Here is an 11,339-nt window from a genome sequence, read left to right as displayed (position 1 = left end):
TTGATCTTAGCCAAAAGGCCGAGAAGCCATCTTTTTTTCTTTTCTCTTCAGACTGAAAAGCAAAACAAAAGCAGCCAATTTGCCTCTCTGGACTAGAAGATCTCTAAGGAGGCTTTGGCTCAGACATCTCGACTTCCAGTAGTAGAACCTCTCTGGGGAGACAGCTCACATTCCAATCCCAAGAGGCTCAGATCTAAGAAAGGAGAGGGAGTGTGAAGATAGATGCTCCTTCCTCTCCTGCTACCCACCCTGCCAACAGTGGTAGGGAGGCAGGGGGTGCCGGGAAGCCAGGCCTCGGGGAAGCTGAGCACTGCGGGAGGGCGGTGAGCTTGTGATGAATCAGCTGCCATAAGCTGTTGGCCTCCCCAGAGCTGTCAGGCTGTTCCCTGGGGCTGTGGGAGCAGCCAGGGCACCGGGGGAGACTGAATTTCCGTTGCAACGGGAAAACGGCAGGCCCACACCAGCCATTGTCTCCACCTCTCCTCCTCACCCCACTGCTTTTCCAATGGGAACCCTGCCCCTGCCGCCTCCTCTAATCGACCCTCCTTATGTGGAGGGAGCATCGATCCAATCCCTGCTGTCTTTCTGGGCCTTCCCTCCACCCCTAGAGTCTTCGATTCCCTCCTGAGCCTGGGACTTCAGCTGACTTGTCTTCCTCTGAGACACAGCCTGACAGAGTGCACGGTGTGATTGATGAGCTCAGAAGCTCTGGCTGGCCAGCAGGTGGGCAGCCAGCCAGAGACACGCTTTCACAAGATAGCAGAGACCTCCGGGGGGGGGGGGTTGGGGGGCAGGAGAGCTCACAGCTACCAGGAGGCTCCCTGGGGTCACCCCACTGCTAAGCCCCCTCCCGCCCCCTGGGCAGAGCAGATAGCCACATGGGCCATTGGTACAGAACTGGCACACAGTCAATGAGAATGCTCCCGCCTTTTCCCACTTCGAGACACACACACAAGGAGGTGAAGATGGGAAACTTTTTAAAGCTGGGAATGTCTGTCACTCAGCCATGCCACTCAGTCCAGGTGTGTAATCTGCCCATTCACTCATCCATTCATTCGTTCATGCAAAATGAGGGATTACTGTGGGGATCAGCACTTTGTTTTAATTGCTAGGTGGTCTGGGGGTAGGGGGGAGGGCGGGTTTGAATCCAGGCTTCTGTGGCTTTCCAGCTGGGTGACCTTGGGCAGGTCACGTCACTTCTCTCTCAGGGTTGCCTCTGTGAGATTCAGTCGGATAATACATGTAAGTACTTAGATGATACATGTTACAAATGAGGAAAATGAGGCCCAGAGAGGAATGGATTTGTGCAAGCGCACACAGCAAGTCAGTGGCAGAGCTGGGGTGAGAGCCCTGACATCCTGCCTGCTGGTTCAGGGCCCCTCCCACCCTGTCCCCACTTCTGTCAGTCCGCCTTCCCTCTCCAGCCTTCTGCCTTTGAAGGTGTCAGGAGCCAGCAGATTGGAGCTGACAGGAAATCCCTGAGTGCCTTTTACTAGGGTGAAGGCATCGAGTTACAGGGGGGGCAGACGGGAGACCCATTAGGGAGCTAATGCTGAGTTCCTGTCAGTTCCATTAGTGTGTCTGATTAACCCATTAGCACCCACTGGAAGCAGGAAGCACAGGGACCCCGGAAGGGATGAGTCACACAGTCAGTCAGCTTTGATGAGGCCCCAGGGAGCAGAGCTGGAGAGACTGAAAAGGAGTCTTGCCTCTTTCCTTGGAAAGTGGGCTTCCTTAGAAAAGGTGTCAGGTAGGTCAGGGATGACAAAGACCAGGCAGGACTCAGAATCAGGGTGATTGGGAGCTCAGTGGGGCCCCTTGAACTGACCCTTTGTGCAGATGTGACAACTGAACAGCAGAGAAAAGGAATTGTGTCTGAGTCATTCACAGAGAATCCAGGGTTCCCGCCCATCATACCACTTTCCAGGACTCAAGTGTGTTACAGGAACCATGGCTAAAAATACAGCCAACCATTATTAGGGTACTGCTAACTACTGTACATGCATTACCCTATTTGTTATTTATTTATTATTTTACACTGTGAAGTCGATATAACGGCTTGTCTCAGAGGAGAGAGCACCAGAATAGGTGGGACTTTCTTGCTACAGTGAACTCAAACTGCATCAGAGAGTTCTGACGATCTGCTATCGTGTTGCTTGCAATGCATTATTTTATTCTCAAGGAAACCCTGGGAGGTAGGTACAATACCCCCAATTTACACGGCAAAATTGAGATTCAGAGCAGTTGAGTAATTTGCCCCATCAGACCAGTAACACATAGAAAAGCCAAGATATGGACCCTGGCAGCCTGATCACCAAATCCTCATCTTTGTCATCCTGCCATCCTACTGAGCAGCTAAAACAGACAGAACCACTATGTGATAAAAACTTCCTACAGAGTCCTTCACATAGTGATGCTGTTGTAACCAGGAGCAAACTTTCCTCTATCCTCAAGGTTCTTTTGGCTGGTCTAATAATCAAATAGCCACATGGCAGATTAGCAAGAGAAAATAACCAAATTGAATACACACATACGTATGGGAAGCCTGCATACACGGGAGTCCGAGATAAACACGCAGGAGAAGTTCAGAGATAGAAAGAGAACATGGGTACATAACATCCTGAGCTAAGGATGAGGTAAGGTGCTGTGGAGGCTTTATCATTCACTGTGGAATGATAAAATGAGCAGATAAACAGTCAACAGAAGTTTGCCTTGCCATACAGGTGGGCCAAAAATGTTATCCCTGGTAATTTCTTATTATGGGCATGCCTCTAATTCAAATTTTTCTAGGGAGTTAAAGGGAGGGGCAAAAGTTTCTCTTGAGTCTGAAGCTAAAATTACCCTTAGCTCAAAACAATCCACATACCACAGAAAAACATATTGGGGTGAATAGCTCTGAACCCCAACACCAGCAACCCATGTAGAGAAGCAGAGGCAGAACTGGAGATTCCAGAAGTGGTTGGAGTATGGACTTCATCCCTGATATAGGACAGTGGGGAGCCACTGCAGGAAGGATGCAGTGGGGTGGGGATAAATGCTGGGGGGGGGAGGGGGGCTGGCTTGGTGGAGTTTCCAAAGATAAGGAGGGCTTTGGTGATTGATTAGATCTGCGAGTGAGGGGGCAGGAATGACAGGCAAGTGGCCAGGTGGGGGTTGGGGGATGAGGAGCCAGAGAAGAGAAGTCTGGGGAAGAGAGACAAATTCCCTTGAGCTGTTGAGTACAAGATGTCTAAGAGGCATCCAGGGGGTTCTGTCCAGGGTGTGGCTGGACTTACTGGCTTGAATTTTAGGCCTTATTGGTCTTAAAGTTCTGCAGAGAACAGACTGCAGACCTTTTTACCCTGTGCCTCAGTTTCCTGATCTGGAAAATAAATAATAACATCACTGCATAGAGTTCTTGTAAAGAGTTGATGGATAGCCCTAACCAGTTTGGCTCAGTGGATAGAGCGTTGGCCTGCGGACTGAAAGGTCCCAGGTTCGATTCCAGCCAAGGGCATGTACCTTGGTTGTGGGCACATCCCCAGTGGGAGGTGTGCAGGAGGCAGCTGACCGATGTTTCTGACTCTCTATCCCTCTCCCTTCCTCTCTGTGAAAAATTAATAAAATATATTTTTTAAAAAAGTTGATGGATATAAATTATAATGTATAAAGCACTTAACAGAGTACCAGGCACATGGGGATACTTAATAAAGGTTAGCTGAATGACTATATGAATGGATGGTTCTTTGCCAGTGGCTGATAGAAGTTATTTGGAAAAAGAGGTGCTTTAGCTGGTTTGGCTCGGTGGATAGAGCGCTGGCCCATGGACTGAAGAGTCTCCGGTTCAGTTCCAGTCAAGGCACATACCTCGGTTGCAGGCTCAATCCCTGGCCCTTATCGGGGCTTGTGTGAGAGGCAACCAATTGATGTGTCTCTCACATCCATGTTTCTCTCTCTCTCTCTCCTCCCTTCTACTCTCTCTGAAAATCAATGGAAAAATATTCTCTGGTGAGGATTACTAAAAAAAAAAAAAGTTGATTTAAAAACCCAAGGACCTTTTCCTCCCTCTTCAATATTCAGGGCTGGTTTGGAGGGTAAGGGAGAAATATAGTAACACAAATGTTACCTGGAAAGGATGGAGTGGGAGAGGGAATGGTGCCATGTTTCATCCTTACCCCCACCCTGAACACACACACACACACACACACACACACACACACACTCACTTCTGCTGGGAATGCATACCAGCTACAAGAAGAATAATGCCATTCCATTCATACGGCAGCTTCATCTGTGGTCTGACTCATCCTACAATCATTCTGACTTTTGTCCGTATTTTGCAGATGAGGAAACAGAGTAACTAACCTTCCAGGACTCTGCCTTCCCTTGAACCCATGTCCAATAGCAGGTTGTTCTGAAAAATCCTTGAAAATATAACCTGAATCTATCCATTCAGGGCAAGGAGGAGAGCCATAGCATTCTTTGTTTGGAGCTACCATGATTTTTAATTTTATTATTATTATTATTTTTAAATATATTTCTTTAGTGATTTCAGAGAGGAAGGAAGAGGAAGAGATAGAAACATCAACGATGAGAATCATTGATCAGCTGCCTCCTGCACGCCCCCTACTGGGGATCGAGCCTGCAACCTGGGCATGTGCCCTTGGCTAGAATCGAACCTGGGACCCTTCAGTCTGCAGGCTGATGCTCTCCACTGAGCCAAACTGGCTAGGGCACCATGATTTTTTAGAAGTGCAGATAGGTCCCTGCCACACCCTTGCTTAGAACCTTAGAAGGTTTCCTAGTTGACTCGAAAAAAAAAAAAAAATCCCAAACCTTCCCTTGCCCACAGGGTTCTGTGCCATCAGGCCCATCTCTCTCCCCTGTCTCTTCCCCTCCCCCTCCACCCCTCTGCCCCCATACCCTCATTCCGGGTCCTCCAGCCTCAGTGGCTTTCTTTCTGTTCCTCCTTCTGCACTTCCTGCAGGCCCCAGGGACACATCCCTAGCAGGCTCCTGGGCCACCCCTACCTCCTCCCACCCTCTTAGCACAAGCCCCGTTTCCTTCTCTTTCCAGCTGTCATCCTATCTGATATTCCGCCCATAGTGTCTCCCCCAGTGGAATGGCAGCTCCACCCCAGCAGGAACCTTGTTAGCTTGCTCTCTCCTTAATCCCCAGTGCTCAGCCACATCTGACACACAGTAGATGCTCAACAAATATCTGATGAGCGAGTGAGTCATTGTGCCTGGATGTCTGTCCTCTCTGTGGGAGATCATGAACTTGCAACAAAACCAACCAGCAGACATGGAGCCCTACCCTGTCGCTGGCCCTGGGCCGGCCAGCGGGGCAGCCACAGAGACATGCCCCTGGGCAGAGTGACTCACTGGCCCCGCAGGCAGAGACATGAGCACACACAGTAAGGCCAAAGGAGGCTGATGTGCCTGGCCCTGCTGGAGCTGCCGGGGTTCAAACGTAGCTGGAGAAAATGCCTCCCGGCTCCTGAATCCTGTATGAGACCTCAGAGCTCTCTGGGTCCCGGAGCTGGGCCTCTCACCAGGGACTCCCTCTGCCTGGAACACCATCCTCACTGCACCCCCAGCCCTCCTCACTGCACCCCCAGCCCTCCCTGGCTGTGACTCATTCTTCAGACCCGAGTTTCTACATCACTTCCTCTAGGAGGCCTTCCCTGATCCCTCATGTCCTACCTTCATGGTATCTCTTTAGTGGATTCCAGGCCTGGCACTTATCACTGCAATGTCGACCAGTTTCCCTGTCTGGGCGTTCACCTCCCCCTACTCCCCCACCCCATAGGGCTGTTTGTTCCAGGGAAGCAAAGACCTTGATCTGTACTCGGCACAAAGTAAGAGCTCAAGAAATATGTCTTCTGTGTGAACAAACACGGGCAGAGGCTTTCCTGGGAAGCAGAATTTCAACGTTATGAGGCCCAGACCAGAGCCCCCTGTATAGTCACAGCCCATTCTGTGTGTCTGCAGCTGGCGGGGCCTCCTCCTCTTCCTCTAGGGGCTCTAGTGCCAAGCCCCAAACTGATTCTGTCTCTTTGTTTTCTTTAATAGGTCTATGATGGTACACATTTCCGGAGGCACAAAAGTGTACACACTGATGCTGACCCCCCCCCCCCGCCCCTCCTCTAGGTGGTACATGCCCCAAGGGATCCCTGCAGCTGAATTTCCAGGCCTCCTGAGCCCTGGTGACCGCTTCCTGCTGGAAAGGAGGGTGGCAGCTCTGGCATTAGTGTCCTCCTCTATAGCTGGATTGGGGCGGAAGCCATGATGGGGTGAAGGCAGAGGGGATGTGAGCCAGGATGATTCACCCCCAACTGAAGACTCCCAGGCTCCAGGGCATCTGGGGAACCCCCTGCTGAGAGAAAAGACAGTATCGGCTGTCCCCCATTACAGACCATTACAGGGTCTCTGCAGGTCCTCCAGGCTTGAGGAAGCGGGGAGGGGTGGGGGGTGACCCAGCTCTCAGGGTGGACCTGGAGAAGAGACATCCCCAATCTGGCTCCTTCTGCCAGTTCTAGCTCCAAACCTTCCCAAGAGTGCTGTCAAGACTATATCAACTATAGCCCTTCTCTCCCCAAACATATGAATCCAGGTAATATTAGGTTAAAGTGAAGAACAGGAGGACCCAGAAGGGAACCCTGATGGGGCGCTGGGAAGAGGCACAGCTGGTTCCCTAACTCCTGGAGGCTCTCCTGGGGACTGGCATGTACAGGAACCTCAAGTCTAGTTTTCAATGGAGGCTGACAGCTCCATTTCTGAGTCATTACTGAGTTGCAAAGAGTGCGAGGGACAAGATATCTCCCAGTCAAATCCAATTTCCTATTTTCCAAATCTTAGGACAGGGAAGGCATTCACAGCCACTCCCACACCCGCTTCCGCTCCAGACCTCATTCATTAGTCTTGGTACCTGTCTGCTAAGCCCTGCACATTTCCGCCCTAGAGGAAACCTTTTTGTAGCCCTGACTTCAAGGTACTCGGCCTTAGCCCTATCAGTATCCCCAGGTGGTCAGGCCTCCCCTGCAGTTTTGCAGTCACAACCTGGGCAGCCCTACTCCTGGCCCTGCCCGGTGGAGAGACAGCCTTGGAGGATGGGAGTGGGGGTGGGGTCCTTGGGTACACTTCCACCCTGCTTTGACCTTAGCAAGTCCTACTTCATCTCCCACACGGTGGACTTGCCAGGAAGACTTCATTTGAAATAAAATGTCCCATTGTTCACAACAAGGTCACACCTTATGAAATCCTTTCACTAGAGAGGAAGTGGTGAAGGTGCAGGCATTGTTGAGTCTGAATCCCATTGCAAGAATCAGTTATACTCCCTCCCTCCCTTGGTGGCTGGGAAGACTGAGGAGCTGATGCAGGTACAGTGCAACCACACAATTCCCACCTGATAAATGGCAGTGATGACAGGGCGACCACAAGGAAGAGGACAGGCCCTTCTCGCTCTGATGGCAGAGCCTGGGCAGGGTCTCAACCACAGCACTACTGACATTTGGGGCCAGATCATTCTTTGTTGTGGGCCCTGTGTCTCCTGGGGTGTTAAGCAGCATCCCTGGTCTCCACTCACACTCCCTCCCCAGTTATGACAATAAAAAATGTCTCCAGATATTGCCAAATGCCACAAGGAGACAAAGTCGCATCCAGTTGGGAACCACAGGTCTGGGAGGCGGGATAGGGGCTTGGCTCCTGCAGGACCAACAGGAAGAGGAAGACAGACTCTCCAGTCAGGGCCTCTTGCTCTGTCTCTGCTGGAGGCCTCCTTGTGATAAGGCTGCAGAAAACGGTGTTGGGTGTATGGGATGGGGAAGGAGCCAGAGAGGTAAGGACGAGAGAGAAAATAATAGCAAGAGGGACCCAGCCGGTGTGGATCCATGGTTGAGTGCTGACATATGATCAAGGAGGTCATAGTTCAATTCCTGGTCAGGGAGCATGCCCGGGTTGTGGGCTCGATGCCTAGTAGGGGGTGTGCAAGAGGCAGCTGATCAATGATTCTCTCTCATCATTGGTGTTTCTATCTCTCTCTCCCTCTCCCTTCCTCTCTGAATTCAATAAAAATATATACTACTATATTAAAAAAAAAAAAGAGAGAGAGGGAGAGAGGAGGAGGAGAGAGGAGAATGAGAGAGAGAGAGACTACACATGGATGGGAAAAGAAGAGACCTACACAAGGCTGAAAGCACCTAGGGCCCCAGGTCCCTGGTCTCTGAACACACCCTCCTAGATTCATCCCTGGGGCCTCTGGCAATGGAGTCTAGGGTCCTTTGTCCCTCCTCTAAGCGATCAGTGGGCCCACCCCCAGCCTGGTCTTGCTCTCCCCATTCCCTCCCAGACAATCCACCCACAGGTGCTGTCCCTCATGCCTCTAAGATGCACCAGAACTTGACTCCTTCTCCCCACCCTGAGGGGTCAGCCACCATTTCTTTGTATCTGGACATCAGGAGTCACCATCCGGCTGGCTTCCCTGCTTACACCCTCATTCTTCCTATCCTTTATTGTCTACAAAGCAGAGGTATGACATATTGAAAACACAAATCATCCCTAACCCGTGTGGCTCAGTAGGATTGTGGGTTTAATTCCTGGTCAGGGTACATACCCAGACTGTAGGTTGCATCCACACTGGGCAAGAGCAGAAGGCAAATGGTTTTTAAAAAAAAAATTTTTTTTTATTGATTTCAGAGAGGAAGGGAGAGGGAGAAAGATAGAAACATCAATGATGAGAATCATTGATTGGCTGCCTCCTGCACGCCCCCTACTGGGGGTTGAGCCCACAACCCGGGCATGTGCCCTTGGCCAGAATCGAACTCGGGACCCTTCAGTCCACAGGCCAAAGCTCTATCCATTGAGCCAAACCAGCTAGGGCAAAGGCAAACAATTGATGTTCTCTCACATTGGTGATATTTCTCTCGCTCTCTCTTTCTAGAATCAATTGCAAACAAAACCCCACACAAATAAATAAAAATGCAAATCAGATCATGTCATCTTCATGCTCAAAGCCCTCCCAATGGCTTCCCTGGCCCTCATTATCAAATCCAAACCCTTGGCATGGCCTTCAAACAGCGTATGTGGTCCCCAGCCCCCAACTTATACCCGAAGTTCCTCTGTCCACTATCCCCAGGCCTGTCTGTGTCTACAGCATTAAGGTGTCTATACAGATGTTCCTTTATCAGATAGGACTTCTCTGCCCATCCAGTCTGAAAATTACTTCTGCAAATACTGATACTTCATCCTGTTGTGTAGTCTTCACAGTACTTTTGACCATCTGAACCGCCTTGTTTCCTTGTTGTTTGTCTCTCCTCGCCTGGAGTCTCAATTCCTAGAAGTCAGGGATCTTGTCTGTTACTCATTTCCACATCCCCAGGGCCCATGTGTCTGGCACATAGCAGACACTCAATATTTCTTGAATAGACAAACGAGAGAATGATTAGATGGTCTCCATAGCCCTTTCCATATTGTGCTGTGGCGAGGCTCACAGGAAGAGGCCATGGTGATGGGGAGTCAGGGGCTGACATGGACATGGTGCAAGGAGGTCATCTGGGGCAAACGCAAGGATGTCCCAGGCCACAGTGGGGAGGACACTTTTGGGATTTTTTACATCTTTTCTGTGACTCAAATGATAGAGGGTGGTTTCAAGAGCCCTTTTCCTCCTTTCAACAGTCTCTTTGTGACTCTTTGTGAGTGCCTCATTGTTATTATTATTAAGCTGGATTCCCTCCAAGGCAGGACACTCCTGGGGAAAGTGGCAGGCCCTTGGGATGATAGTGGGGGGAAAGGGACAGCCCCGCCTCCCCTGGGCCCAGCCCTTCCCAGGCCTCCCCAGGCCAGCTGGCAGAATTCGCCACCAGAGGGCGCTCCAAGGTCCCACATCTGGACTGGAAATCAGAGGTGGGTTGTGCTGGGTGTGGTTGTCTGTGATACCTCTGTATCAGCCCACAGTGAGCTTTCTCTGAACGCTTCATTCATTTACTCATTGATACACTTTCCTTCTTTCTTTTTTCCTATGAGATGCTTGTTCACAATTTATGCTGAATTTGCTTTTAGGTCCTTTGTCTTTCTTCTTCTTCTGTGTTTTGTTTTGTTAATCCTCACCTGAGGATGTATTTCCACTGATCTTTTTTACAGAGAATGGGAGAGGGAAAAACAGAGAAACATCGATGTGAGAGAAACACATCAATTGATTGCCTCCTGCATGTGCCTGGGGCCGGGCTGAGGAGGAGCCTGCAACCAAGGCACGTGCCCTTGACCAGAATTGAACCTGGGACCCTTTGGTCCGCAGGCCAACACTCTATCCACTGAGCCAAACCGGATAGGGCAGTGATGGCAAACCTATGACCAACTCATTTTTTTGGTTGATTTTTCTTTGTTAAATGGCATTTAAATATATAAAATAAATATCAAAAATATAAATCTTTGTTTTACTATGGTTGCAAATATCAAAAAATTCTATATGTGACATGGCACCAGAGTTAAGTTAGGGTTTTTCAAAATGCTGACACGCCGAGCTCAAAAGGTTCGCCATCACTGGGATAGGGCGATACACTAGGGCGACATATTTGTTCACCACATGTGCTCTGCGACAGAAGCAGGGATTAAGGTAGATGGAGACTCTGCTATCTGCTGTCTATGGTGGGGGGAGGGTGGACAAGGGGACAGATACTGTGAACCTACCACTACCCAACAACATAACATCACTGCCATTCCTAAAGTGAACCTGACCTAGCCTCCGGGGTGGGAAAGGCTTTTCTGAGGAAGTGACTGTTTTTCCCTTTAATTCTTGAACAATCTCTTAAAATTTCTTATGGAAGAATTCAAACACAGAAACAAGAGAGAATGTTATAATGAACCCATGCACCCATCACCCAGCCATCCAGTTTCATGTCGACACCATCTACTCCCCCATTTCATCCCTATTCAATTATTATTTTACTTTTTTGAACAACTTATTTTTAAAAAAATATATTTGCATTGATTTCAGAGACGAAGGGAGAGGGAGAGGGGGAGAGAGAGAGAGAGAGAGAGAGAGACATCAATGATGAGAGAGAATCACTGATAGGCTGCCTCCTGCATGCTCCACATTGGGGATTGAGACCACAACTGGGCATATGCCCTGACCAGGAATCGAACCGAGACCTCTTGGTTCATAGGTTGATGCTCAACCACTGAGCCATGCTGGCCAGGAGCTACCCAATTATTTTGAAACAAATCCCAGATATCTTATTATTTTATCTGTAAATACTCTAGTAGGAATCTCTGAAAGATAAGGATTCTTTAAAAAGAAAAATATCATCAAAAACACCATTATCAGACCTAAACCCAAAAGAACAAAATGAATCTTTCCTTAAG

The 11,339-nt window shown here is 49.5% G+C and overlaps 1 non-coding gene across 1 annotated transcript; it reads right to left on the bottom strand.

Annotated features, from left to right (window-relative positions):
* Positions 1-2,037: 2,037 nt before the first annotated feature.
* LOC111826141 lies at positions 2,038-2,158 on the bottom strand. Its single transcript, XR_002829391.1, has one exon. It is a non-coding gene; the product is annotated as a small nucleolar RNA SNORA28 (small nucleolar RNA).
* Between the last annotated feature and the right edge of the window lie 9,181 nt (positions 2,159-11,339).

The sequence above is a fragment of the Myotis lucifugus genome, unplaced genomic scaffold (assembly GCF_000147115.1).
Source record: "Myotis lucifugus unplaced genomic scaffold, Myoluc2.0 scaffold_56, whole genome shotgun sequence".
NCBI classification, from domain to species: Eukaryota; Metazoa; Chordata; class Mammalia; order Chiroptera; family Vespertilionidae; genus Myotis; species Myotis lucifugus.
This window is presented reverse-complemented; position numbering and strand designations above follow the sequence as displayed.